We start from the raw sequence: 11,811 nt of genomic DNA, 5'->3' as shown, positions 1-11,811 counted from the left end.
CCCTCAAAGTTTGCATACAATGAAGACCACCTCCTGACCCAACCTGTGTGAAGTTATCTTTTAAAACTACAAGTGAGCTTTGGTCAACCTCACTGCCTACTGGACTGCATTTAAACTCCTTGGCCAAGTACAGAGACCTCTTACAATGCCTTCTTTTTACTCCTTCAGTTCCTCAGTCTTATCTCCAGTCAGCCTGTGCATTCCAGATACACGAAATTATTTGCTCTTCCCCGAATCCGGCAAGTTCCATGTCTCCAAACTTTGCTCATGCCGGTCCTTCTACATGAAATGCTCATTTCTCTTTGTCTAGTTGGTGAACTCTGCTAAGTCCAGCTCAAACAATTCCTCCTTTAGCTCTTTTTAAATGTTTGTTTATTTTGAGGGGGGGCAGGGGCAGAGAGAGAGGGAGAGAGAGAATCCCAAGCCGACTCCATGCTGTCAGCACAGAGCCCAACACAGGGCTTGATCCCACGAACCGTGAGATCATGAACTGAGCTGAAGTCAAGAGTTGGCCGCTTAACTGACTGAGCCACCCAGGCGCCCCCATTTCCTCCTTTAAAAAGCCTCCCTCGACCATTTCTCTTTGCCTGTCTGTCCCTCCTCTCTTAGCATCACCACCCCCTGCCCAATGAGTTATTTTCTATCACCTCCATCCTCTCATTGAAACTATGTGTCATCCATCGTATTAGCTGTTGCTCTAGAGTATAAATTTCTAGAGGTCACCTGGTTCCCCAAACACCTGGTAAATATTTATGGTATGGTGGGTTACTATACAATAGTGCCTTTCAATGCAATGCTTTCATCTTCAACTATTCCCATTCTGGGTTTTGATTTCTGGAGAAACCCAGGTTTTCTAGTGAAGTCTCTATCTGGGATCATGTGAACTTGACAAGCTCCCACAGCCGCAGCCAGCTCTCACAGCTCGTTTTTGGTAATCAGGAGCTGGTGCTGGATTCCAGCCTTCCCCCCACCACTCCGCCCCCCAGCCAGGAACTTGTGTAGCATTCAGGCCACTGTACTTTGGCTCCTGAAAGCAGCCTATTATAGACTTCATTTCTCTGCAAACGAAAAGGAATAAGCACAGATGACTGTATTTTGGATTGGAATATTCGATTGAAGCAATGCATCTAAATACAGAGCATGAGAACTGTCCCTGACACCTATATTAATCACCACCTCTCTCTGATTCCTTCCCTTTGTCTTAGGGAAAAGGAACACTGAGGCAAATGCTGTGAAAGTTCCTCCTTCACCACAGCTCTGGGTGAGGTTAGTGATGAAACAAGCAACACTGTGATCCTGGTGTTCTCTTGTGTAATCACTAAGCACCAGAGTCACAACGTGCTCCTCTCTCAGACTGCTAACCAGCCACCATTGTGTTACGCTGTATGGAATATGTGTTTTGGTATCAACATCACATTTTTTTTCATGTTTTAAAGGTTTTGCTAGGAGGAAACTGCTAATCACGACCCCCTTGTTGGGACTAAAATCCAGTTCTGAAGGGAGATTGCTTTTCAGTCCCATAGTTTTATTTCTCTGGCTTTCATGAAACACAATTTTGGCCCAGTGGGGTCACGAGGATGTAAAGTACCACTAAGACTTCTCGTTTCTTTTTCTTTTGAGTCTCTGAAACATTTTAAATCCAATCAACCCTCTTCAATCAGCAGAGACCCTGAGTAGAAAAACAAACAAAAAAAACTACCAGAAGCCATGTTTCTTAGACACAGAGACAGAAACTAATGGAAGTACTCTGGGTGGTCAAAAAGTTTTGAAAACTCACAAGTAAGAACTATTTCTTTGGAAGGTAAATAAATGAGGCGTTGATATGTTCTGATCATACCTCCCGCTTTCCATTACTAGGAATGAGGTGCAGGACAATAGGCATCGTTACGAACATCAAGGAGAGAAAAGAAGAACCAAAGGTGCCTCAATGACTGTTAGCATGAATACATGACGATGCCCTTACATGTTTTTCATAGAGGAGGTGTGTGGGTCAACCTGTGTGAACATATGGGAGCCAGCGTTCAATGCCTCTGATTCTGCACGACTCTTCCCCAACATGAACCTTACGAGATATATTGTGTTTATTTTAAGTTACATGTGGGGTGTGTGCTCCAAGCCTTCTGTAGTCATTGCCAGTGAAGTGGAAAGTAAAGGCCTCCAAACAGGTCACTTTGCCACTCTTTACCCTATTTCACAGCTTGCCCTACGAATTTTGCTTTTAGCTGTAAAATAGTTCTGTTGTGGGTAAATGCTGGTGTTAGGATTAGTTTATGAGGGGTGCCTGTTAAGCATCTGACTCCTGATTTCAGCTCACGTCATGATCTCATGGTTTTGTGAGTTCGAGCCCTGTGTCAGGCTTTGTGCTGATGGGGCTGAGCCTGCTTAGGATTCTCTCTCTCTCTCTCTCTCTCTCTCTCTCTCTCTCTCTCTCTCCCTCTCCTTCTCCCTCTCCCTCTCTCCCTCGCCACCCCCCCCGACTCATGCTGTCTCTGTCTCTCTCAAAATAAATAAACCTTAAAAAAATTTTTAAAAGAATTAGTTTACTAAAAAAAATCTCACTTTACTTAATGTGCTTAATTTTTTCCCCCAGTTGTGCTATAAAAAGAAGGCAGGCAGGAAACAACCACTTAACTATGTGTACTGTTGGGTGATATTTCTTACACAAATCTTCAAGGGAGGTATTATTATTTCCTTTTTACGTACAAGGAAAGCAAGTCTTACAGGGTTACACAGCTCTAGGCAAGGGAGTGAGGGCTTAAACCTTCATCTATCTGCTTCACTAATGCTTCTACTACACTGGGGGTTGTAGACTCACAGCCTGCCTCCTGTTTCTGTAAAGTTTTACTGTGACCGTGTCAAGTGTACTCATTTACCTACTATCTATGGATGCTTTTGTACTAGCATGACAAAGTCAAATGATTATAAAATCTACGCATGGCCCATGAGCTTAAAGTATTTACTATCTGGCTCTTTATAGAGAAAGTCTGCTGATTCTCAATCATCCACCATTTCTTTCTTTTTTTTTTTTTAATAAAGAGAAGGAGAAAGAGAGAGGGAATGAGAGAGAGAAAGAGAGAGAGAGAGAGAGAGAGAGAGTGAGTCCTAAGCAGGCTCCACACTGTCAGCACAGAGCCTGATGTGGAGCTCTATCCCATGAACCATGAGATCATGAGCTGAGCACAAATCAAGAATTGGATGCTTAACCAAAAGAGCCACCCAGGCACCCTGATCACCCACTACTTCTTAAGAGCTGTCATTTGTACATTTTTCTGAATAACATATGGGATAAGAAATTAGTGAGGTTTTCTTTTTTCCAAACTTACCACCCCCCCTCCCCCATTTCAATGTTAAAAAATACTTCAGAACACAGGAGGGTAACAAAGAAGAAGGTAATGATGGCTTATAATCCTGTGATCCAGGGATAACTAAGGCCATCCTTCAAAACTTTTTCCTGTGTATATATGAATACATGCGATTTTTTTCCCCCGCAATGAAATAATATTATATATGTTGGTTTGTATTTTGCCTTTTTCACTTACTATATTTTGGACATTTTTTCATGCCAACAAATACACATTCATGTCATTTTAATGGCTGTATAGTATTTGATTTTATATTTTGCCATATTCATTTATTATTTTTTTTTCTTTTGGCAGCAAGGAGGAGAAACTCAACAAATTGCTCAGTGCTAGAATAAGTTGTAACTAAAAACACACTATCCAGGGGCGCCTGGGTGGCTCAGTCGGTTGAGTGCCTAACTCTACTCAGGTTGTGATCTCGCGGTTCTGGGTTCGAGCCCTGTGTCGGGCTCTGTGCTAACAGCTCAGAGCCTGGAGCCTGCTTCAGATTCTGTGTCTCCCTCTCTCTCTGTCCCTCCCCCGTTAGTGCTCTCTCTCTCTCAAAAATAAAAACATTAAAAAAATAAAAAAAACACTAAAATCATAAAGATTTTTTTAAATTACGGTAAAATTATAGGTTTATTTGCAACTCAAGCTAGTGTTGGGCTCATCTGAACGCAGACAAGTCTCGAGGAATGTGCAGCATTTTACCTTGTAGTCTAGAATCTGTGAGGGCTATTTGACTACTTTCCAGTGACCCATGTTAAAGTGAGCATTTTATATCTGAGACCAGCTCTCAGTTGATATACTGCTGGTTCCACGCCTGAATGTTTTACTTCCTTGTTATGTTAAAAGGGAGGTAAGCATGCTGTTTGATAACATGGCATAATTAGATTGTTATACCAAATAATAGCCACATCTACGCTAGTGTTTTGGCCTGGAATATAAAACAGTACATACCATGGAATAGGGGAATGCTAGAAACCATTACATACAAACTCTTCATTTTGTAAACGAGGAAATGGGGCTGAGAGAGCTGGCTTCTAGAACAGTGTTCTTTTAACTATTAAGTGTCTTTGTTCTTTTCGTTTTTAAGTTTTAAAAATAGCCAGTTCTCCTTTCTGCATGAACTCTTACTGGGAGCACCAATACATAACATGGGCAAAAGGAGAGCTGCTCTCGCTGAAGCAGGGGGAGGGGTGCAGGGTACCTGCTTGGCCTTCTCTTTGTCCCCACATGTGGCCCTGTGGGTTCAAGACGATATATCCAGGGGCGCCTGGGTGGCTCAGTCAGGTAAGCGTCTGACTCTGATGCAGGTCATGATCTTGCAGTTCATGGGTTTGAGCCCTGTGTTGGGTTCTGTGCTGACGGCTTGGAGCCTGGAGCCTGCTTCCCTCTCTCTCTGCCCCTCCCCCCTCACACTCTCTCTCTCTTTCAAAAATAAATAAACATTAATAAAAAAAAGACCATATATCCCGATACTTGCTTGGATCTTGAACCCTACATTAGGCTCATTTCAGGTGTCTCCTTTGTCCTGTCCTTCTCTATTTTATGAAGAGTTTTTATGAAAAGGCATTTGATTGGAAGTTATTTTCTCCCTTGTCTGTCAACCATGTCTAACTAGGAGGGGAAGAATAATAATTGGGGTTAAATGCATAGAAGCATTTGTTTCATGCAGACTTAGAGGCCAGAAAAAAAGATATTTTCCCTTGATATTGCTTCAACATCGGAAAATGTTCTGGCGATGAATGTTATGTTATTGATGGTCAAATATATTCGACGAAACATTCATTTTTGCTATTCAGTGGCACTTGGCCACAGAACAGATCACAGTAAGCAGATCACAAAAAATTTATTGTAATCTTAGGGACATTTTTATTCCAACCTTTTATGAAAGGTGAACCATTCTATTACCTAATCCAGTGGCATAAATAAGAATTATTAAAACCCATCTAGATTATTACTTTATTGATGTTTCTCACCTGCACATCCTATTATATACAATGTTTATCTTGGATGACAATACCTTGCAGCACAAAAAGAAAATTGAAAGCCAGATCTTCTCTAAGAGAAAATCAAGATCATTATGTAAACAGCAGGCGGGTCTCATCCAGAATATGTCACATAAATATCACACCATGAAACAAGAAATGTAAATTATTGTACATACGCTGTAATGGAAAATTGTATTATACATTAGTGGAGTCACCCATTTATCTAATCACAATCAGTTCCCATAAAATCTCATTTAGGAAAGTTGAATGCAATTCAGGGGAAATGGCCACGGGAATTTCAATCAGGGGAACCTGAGTTTGGATCGAGATCTCACCCAGGCCTGTGAGTCAGCTTTTATTGCTTTCAGATACCTTCCAAATCTCTGGAATTATCTGTATCTGAATGGACCAGCCCCGCCTCGCACCTGGGGGAAGACATGAGACCAGCCAGCATCCATGGCCTTACTTCTAAATCCTGGTTCAAAGACAATGTTCAACCCACAGTGTCATCTAAATGTTTTCTGGGCTTTCCCACTCCTCTCTAACCAGAATGTGGTCACTCACACTCATTCATTTGTTCATAGAGTCTCTTACTCAAGAAATACGCACTCAGTGCCTTAAATGCTTAGGCTTTGTGCCGTGAGGTGGGGTCCAAAGAGACGGAAGCATTGTCCCAGACTTCAAGGTGCCGCCAGTGTAGCGGGGACAATAAAAGTCATCGAACAATCACCAACGTATGTGTCATTTCAATGGTGGATGCACAAGAGGGAGGACAGCGGGTGCTATGGGAATGCAGAACAGATCTGGTCTGTGGACAGCATGATCCAGGAGTGGCTTTGGGTACAAAAGGGACAAATATCAAGCAGAGGGAACACCACATGTGTAGGTCTGGAGGGGAGAAGGAGCTTGCAGCGTAAGAAATACAGGGATGAGGCTGGTGTGGCTGGAGCCCAGGGCACGAGGAAGAGAGGTGTGCCAGATGACGGTGGGACGCCGAGGAGGTAGGGAGGGGCTACAGCTGGCAAAGCGCTCAAGATTTTGGTTTGTATTGTACAGGCAATCGGAGACCACCGAAACAATTCTTAGGTTTTAGGGGGTGGGGAGATGAGAGCAGAGAAATTCACACCCTGATTTGCATTTTAAAAGGTCCCTCAGAGCACAGATGAAGAGCAGAGGAGGGAGGCCAGTTTGAAGGCTGTTGTTGCACTGCAGGGGGAATAATGGTAGCTCAGGAAGGACTGATATGGAAGGGACTGGAGACTAGTGAGTGGATTTGAGAGATACTTAAAACGGTTTTTTTAAATGTTTATTTATTTTTGAGAGAGACAGAGAGACAGCACGAGCGGGGGAGGGGGAGGGAAAGAGGGAGACACAGAATCTAAAGCAGGCCCCAGGCTCTGAGCTGTCAGCACAGAGCCCGACGCCAGGCTTGAACTCATGAACCATGAGATCATGACCTGAGCCGAAGTAGGATGCTTAACCGACTGAGCAACCCAGGCTCCCCAAGAGATATTTAAAAGTTAAAATTAACAGGGTTGGGATGGATTGGGTGTTGGGGTGTGGAAAGGCAGGAAGGTATCAGGGATACTTTCTAGGTTTGTGGCTTGAGAATTTGGATGTATGACATTGCCAACCCCTGAGACAGGGAGTGGGGGAGAGCACCGGCAGCCTTAATGTGCCACCCGGTATGCCTTCTTTGCTGTCCTTACTACCATAAACAAATGATAAGCTGTGGACCAGAGCTATTCCCTATAATGATGACAAATGAAGGGATTGAAGCTACTTCCCAGCAGTCTCTGAGAGAGCACCGTGAATCCCCTTTCTGAATTTATCAACATAAAATGCGTTAATGGATATTAATATTAGGTCATGGTAAATATGAATTCAGTTGTATTTGAATCTATCACCAACTGCCAGAGTAGCCTCACTGTCATTTCCTTAGATCTTCAATGGATGAAACAAAGGCTTTTAAAAATTTCCTGTATGCAGTGTCTTGATTATGCATTCTGGTGAGAGAGTATATTTTTGATCCATTGTGAACAATAATCATCATAATACATTATAATTAATGGACAATCCATGGCTGAAGGCCCCTCGGCATTTTAACAGAAAACAACCAACAGAGTAACTTATGATCAAACAAGGCAATGTGCCCAAATAAATAAACCCCAGATTTGATCCATAAATAAACTCCTATACCCAGGACTCAACGTTAAAGAAATGCTATATATGAAATTGGCAAAGATTAAAAAGGTAAGTCAAAATTATTCTTACCTGGAAGTATGCTGCAGCCATGCAAGCTAAGTACTAGGTTACAGCCTGGACCTTCAGCTATTTTATGTGCATTATCCCTCTGTGCAGACAACACCTATCAGATGGAAGGCTGCCCATCATCTTTGGTTAGCCTCACCAAGAGAAGCATCAATCTGGCCGTTCCCAGCTTACCTTGCAACAAGGATGCAGGCCTGAGAACGAGGCTCCAGCAATCAGATGCACCTGTAGGACGGGCTCATCTGAGCCACCTGAGAAAACTCCTGTGGGTAGAATTTCCATAGCTGCTGGTGTGGTGGGTGGCACAGGTGATCGGCTTTTGGCTTGGCAGAGGCAACAGGGGATTTACCCCAGGGGCTTTTCAGGGTAAATTCCTGGCACAGAGGGAGCACTGGGGGCAGATACAAACGGGGCCCTCTGGTGGTGAGGGAGGCGCCATCAGCAATGGTGAGCCCTGACCTGGCCAGCTGTGGTAGGTGATTTGGGACTTTGGGAAGCTTAGCCTTAAACTGCCGCCCCCCACCCCCCACCACTAGTATCCTTCCCCAGCCCTCTCTGGAGAACTGAATTACTTCCACCTAGCTTCAACAACCAGTCACCTTTAACTATATTTGCTTTATCCCTTTCTCTGTGTATGTATATATCTTTTGTTCTCATTTTTGCTGGACCACTTGAAAGTTGTCCACTTCAAAGTCGTTGACCTTCTGACACTTTGCTCCTAAACACTTGCAGAGCACATCTCCAAAGCATAAGTTCCCACAGAACCACAATACTGTTATCAAACCTAAGAAAATTCATACTAATTTCATAATGCCATCTGGAATACAGTCTATATTCAAATTCCTCCAGCCTAAGAATATCTTTTACAATGATTGTTTTTCCAAAACAGGATCCAGTCTAGGTTCAGTATTGTAATTGGTGATTATTAGTCTCTTTTGGTCTAAAGTACTTCTAACTTTTAAAAATGTATCCACGATGCTGACTTTTTTGAAGGGTGACATCAGTTGTGTCATGGACCTTCCTACAGTCCTGATTCGTCAACCAGTTTCCTCTTTGTGGTGTTTATTTTATTCCTCTCTCTTCTTGTATTGCCTATAAATCCAGAGTTAAGAGTTAGAGTCTTGACTGAATTCAAGTTGACATTTTTTGGCAAGTGTGTTTCACCGGCAGGGCTGGGTGTATCACTGATAGAGTGTTCCACTATCTGTGATACGAAATTTGATCACGTGGTTAGGGTGATCACTGCCAGATCTCCCCATCGAAAATGTATGTCTTTTCCTTTTGCAAATAATCTGGTAATAAGAAACCTACTTTATCTCCTGTGAATATCTTCTTGAAAAACTTTTCATCTTATGATTTTAGTTATCTATTTGATAATGCTTGCCTGACAAGATGTTTTTTCTTCAAGATTTTATTTTTAAGTAATCTCTACTCTCAACATGGGGCTCAAACTTACAACCCCGAGATCAAGAGTTGTGTGTTCTGCTGACCGAGCCAGCCAGGAACCCCTGGCAATACCTTTTCTAAAAACTCTTTTTCTCCTTTACCAGACGAAATTAGTCTCTGTTGCTTATAACTGAGAATTCTGACTTAGTAAGCCACCTCCTATTAGTAAGCAATAGCTTGGAACTGGAAGACCAGAAAGCTAGTATTGGCTCGTTAATGGGATGTCTCACTTTGAGCAAGTGCTTAGTCTTGTGTGTGGCTCTGAAAAAACCAGTCCCACTGGTTCTGAATTCAGCCAATTTTTAACTTTCCCCCGCCATTTCCACGGCTCTTCCCATTTACATCCTTTTCCTCTGGGCCATTTTCACATTCAGGGAGCAGTGGGCAATGGGAAAAGGGAAGGTGAATAGGAGGGGAGAAGGACTGAGGCACTCCACTCCACCCCACACAAGGCTGGCCCAGACAAGCCTAAGAAATCTGACTGCCCCACTTCTCAGTTGCCAGCTGCCTCACAGGATTCAAAGAATGATGCAAGGCCAGCCTTCTCTTTGGAGCACTCACAGGTTGGTGGACTACAATGTAGGTAGCTTTTGTTGGATGCTTCCATGTGGGTTTCTCACTTCCAACTGAACCTGTCTTTTCTTCACTGTTAATCTCCTTGAGAGAAATGAAGCCCTGATGCATAGTGGGCACATTTAATGTTATGGAGTGAAGGTTGAATCAATACCAACATATACACATATAATCACCTATAGATACACACCTTTCCTGGCTATTCACACACACACACACACACACACACACACACACACACACCACTCTCAAAAGACAATGTTTTCACGAGGCGGTATAATCTAGACAGCAGAAGAAACTGAGACACCTAGTGGTCAACTCCGTTGCCTAAATTTCTAGTTAGTCAATCATTTCTCTTCATGATAACGAAGTTCTGTGAAAAAACCTTCATCTAGACCTGGCTTGGAGAAGCATATAGCAGGCACAGCCCATTTAGACCTTAGAATCTCCACTCAGACCACCGCCCACGGGAAGCATTTCTTACACTGTGGCCACTTGGCTGCCTCCAAGCCATGGCACCCCATAGCTGGATCAGTAAATATCAGAGCATCCAAGTCTCCCCGGGCTGGATGGAGGTGACCCCGAAAGTCCTGCGCCTGATTACCAATTCCCGTAGATGCCCTCAGATTTTAGTGTAATTGACGTGTCATGGACTTCATCCTGTGATTTGTTACGGCCTCATTGATTAACGGGGGGCTGACAGAGCCCAGGGTTTCCCTGCTGTTCTCTCTGGCAGGAATGTTTGCTCAGCAAACAACAAGGATGGGGGTAGGGATGCAAGCTCAGAAACTCTGCTTCCCCTCATGTCTCTCTTCCCTTCTGGGTATCGCAGAATCCGCCAGGGCTGGATTAATATGACAGGGGCTTGAGGATGTGGGTCCCATTACCACTGGTCCCTATAGTTTCCTGGAGGAATTACAGTGGCCTCCTTCAGTTTTACAAGTAACTGGAGGCTTACAAAAATTTGTGAGAAGTTACTGATTGGCTCTCTTAGAAAAAGGCAAAATAAAATAAAATAAAATAAAATAAAATAAAATAAAATAAAATTCAGCCTGCTGGCGAAAATGAATCGAGGGTGATCAAAGAAGAGTTTTCTCTGGAGAGGTTTATTAACAGGGAAAGGCAGGAATAAACCTGGAATGATGGAAAGATTTTAGTTCTTGATCTGGGTTGTGGTTACACAAGTGTGTATATGTGTGAGTGTGGTGTGTGTGCGTGTGTGTGACAGAGAGAGGGAGAAATCATTGAGATGTACACTTAAGATTTATGCACTTTACTCTGCATATGCTACAGTCTTATTAATTTTGTTATTAAAATATAGCCTGCTGTAATGGAAAGAACACTGCATTCAGGGCCACCTTCCTCTCACTGTTTACATCTTGGCTGTCTTCACTTCTTCAGCAAGGTTTTCACTGACCATCTCCAGAACAGCCCGTCCTCTCCCCTCCGCTCTATCCAATTACCTGGTTAATTTTCTTCATTGCACTTGTCATCCTCTGGATATAGCTTATTTATTAATGTACTTATTAGCTATTTCTCACCATTAGAATATAGATTCTGTGGTGGCAGTTCTTTTCATTGTCCAGTTTCTCGTGGACTCCCCAGGAAATATATGTGGTTTGACAGACTGAGGTAGAGATACTTCAGGTGATATGAGGACTCTGTTGTGGGATGAGTATTACCAAAATAGGGTCAGGAGATCAAGTGATGCTCATAGTAAAGACTCAAGACTGTGGCCAAAGTCAGGTTAGAGTTCACCAGGCCAAGGTCCAACATCCGAGCCAAAAATCAAAGTCGTGGTCAAAATCAGGCATGAATGGTCATCAGGCCAGCTCCAAGGGCAACTCAGATGTGCCGGGCCCCCAGTGCATAGTCCAGTCTTTGAAAAGCCATTAGACAGATCCGTTTAGGGGTTTGAGACAACTTCCTGAGTTGAGAATAGACTTGTGGTTCTCAACCAGGGCTGTTTTGCTTTCTGGGGATAGCCAGCAATGTCTGGAGACATTTTTAGTTGTCACAATTACAGCGAGGGAGGACTACTGTCATGGGGGGGAGGGGCGGGCAGGTAGAGGCCAGAGATGCTGCTACGCATCCCACACTACACAGGGCACCCCCACCCATTATGCACAAGGAAGAATTATCCAGTCCAAAATTTCAATAGTGCCCAGGGAGAAACCCTTGAAAAGAGG

The 11,811-nt window shown here is 43.3% G+C and overlaps 1 long non-coding RNA gene across 1 annotated transcript; it reads left to right on the top strand.

Moving 5' to 3' along the window:
- The first annotated feature begins 1,203 nt into the window (after nt 1-1,203).
- Nucleotides 1,204-2,073, top strand: LOC131518150 (uncharacterized). The gene is made up of 2 exons (XR_009264947.1): nt 1,204-1,266; nt 1,858-2,073. It is a non-coding gene; the product is annotated as an uncharacterized LOC131518150 (long non-coding RNA).
- Nucleotides 2,074-11,811: the final 9,738 nt, after the last annotated feature.

This window comes from Neofelis nebulosa, chromosome 7 (assembly GCF_028018385.1).
Source record: "Neofelis nebulosa isolate mNeoNeb1 chromosome 7, mNeoNeb1.pri, whole genome shotgun sequence".
Classification (NCBI taxonomy): domain Eukaryota; kingdom Metazoa; phylum Chordata; class Mammalia; order Carnivora; family Felidae; genus Neofelis; species Neofelis nebulosa.
The sequence above is the reverse complement of the archived record's forward strand: the minus strand, read 5'-3'. Positions and strand labels throughout refer to the sequence as shown.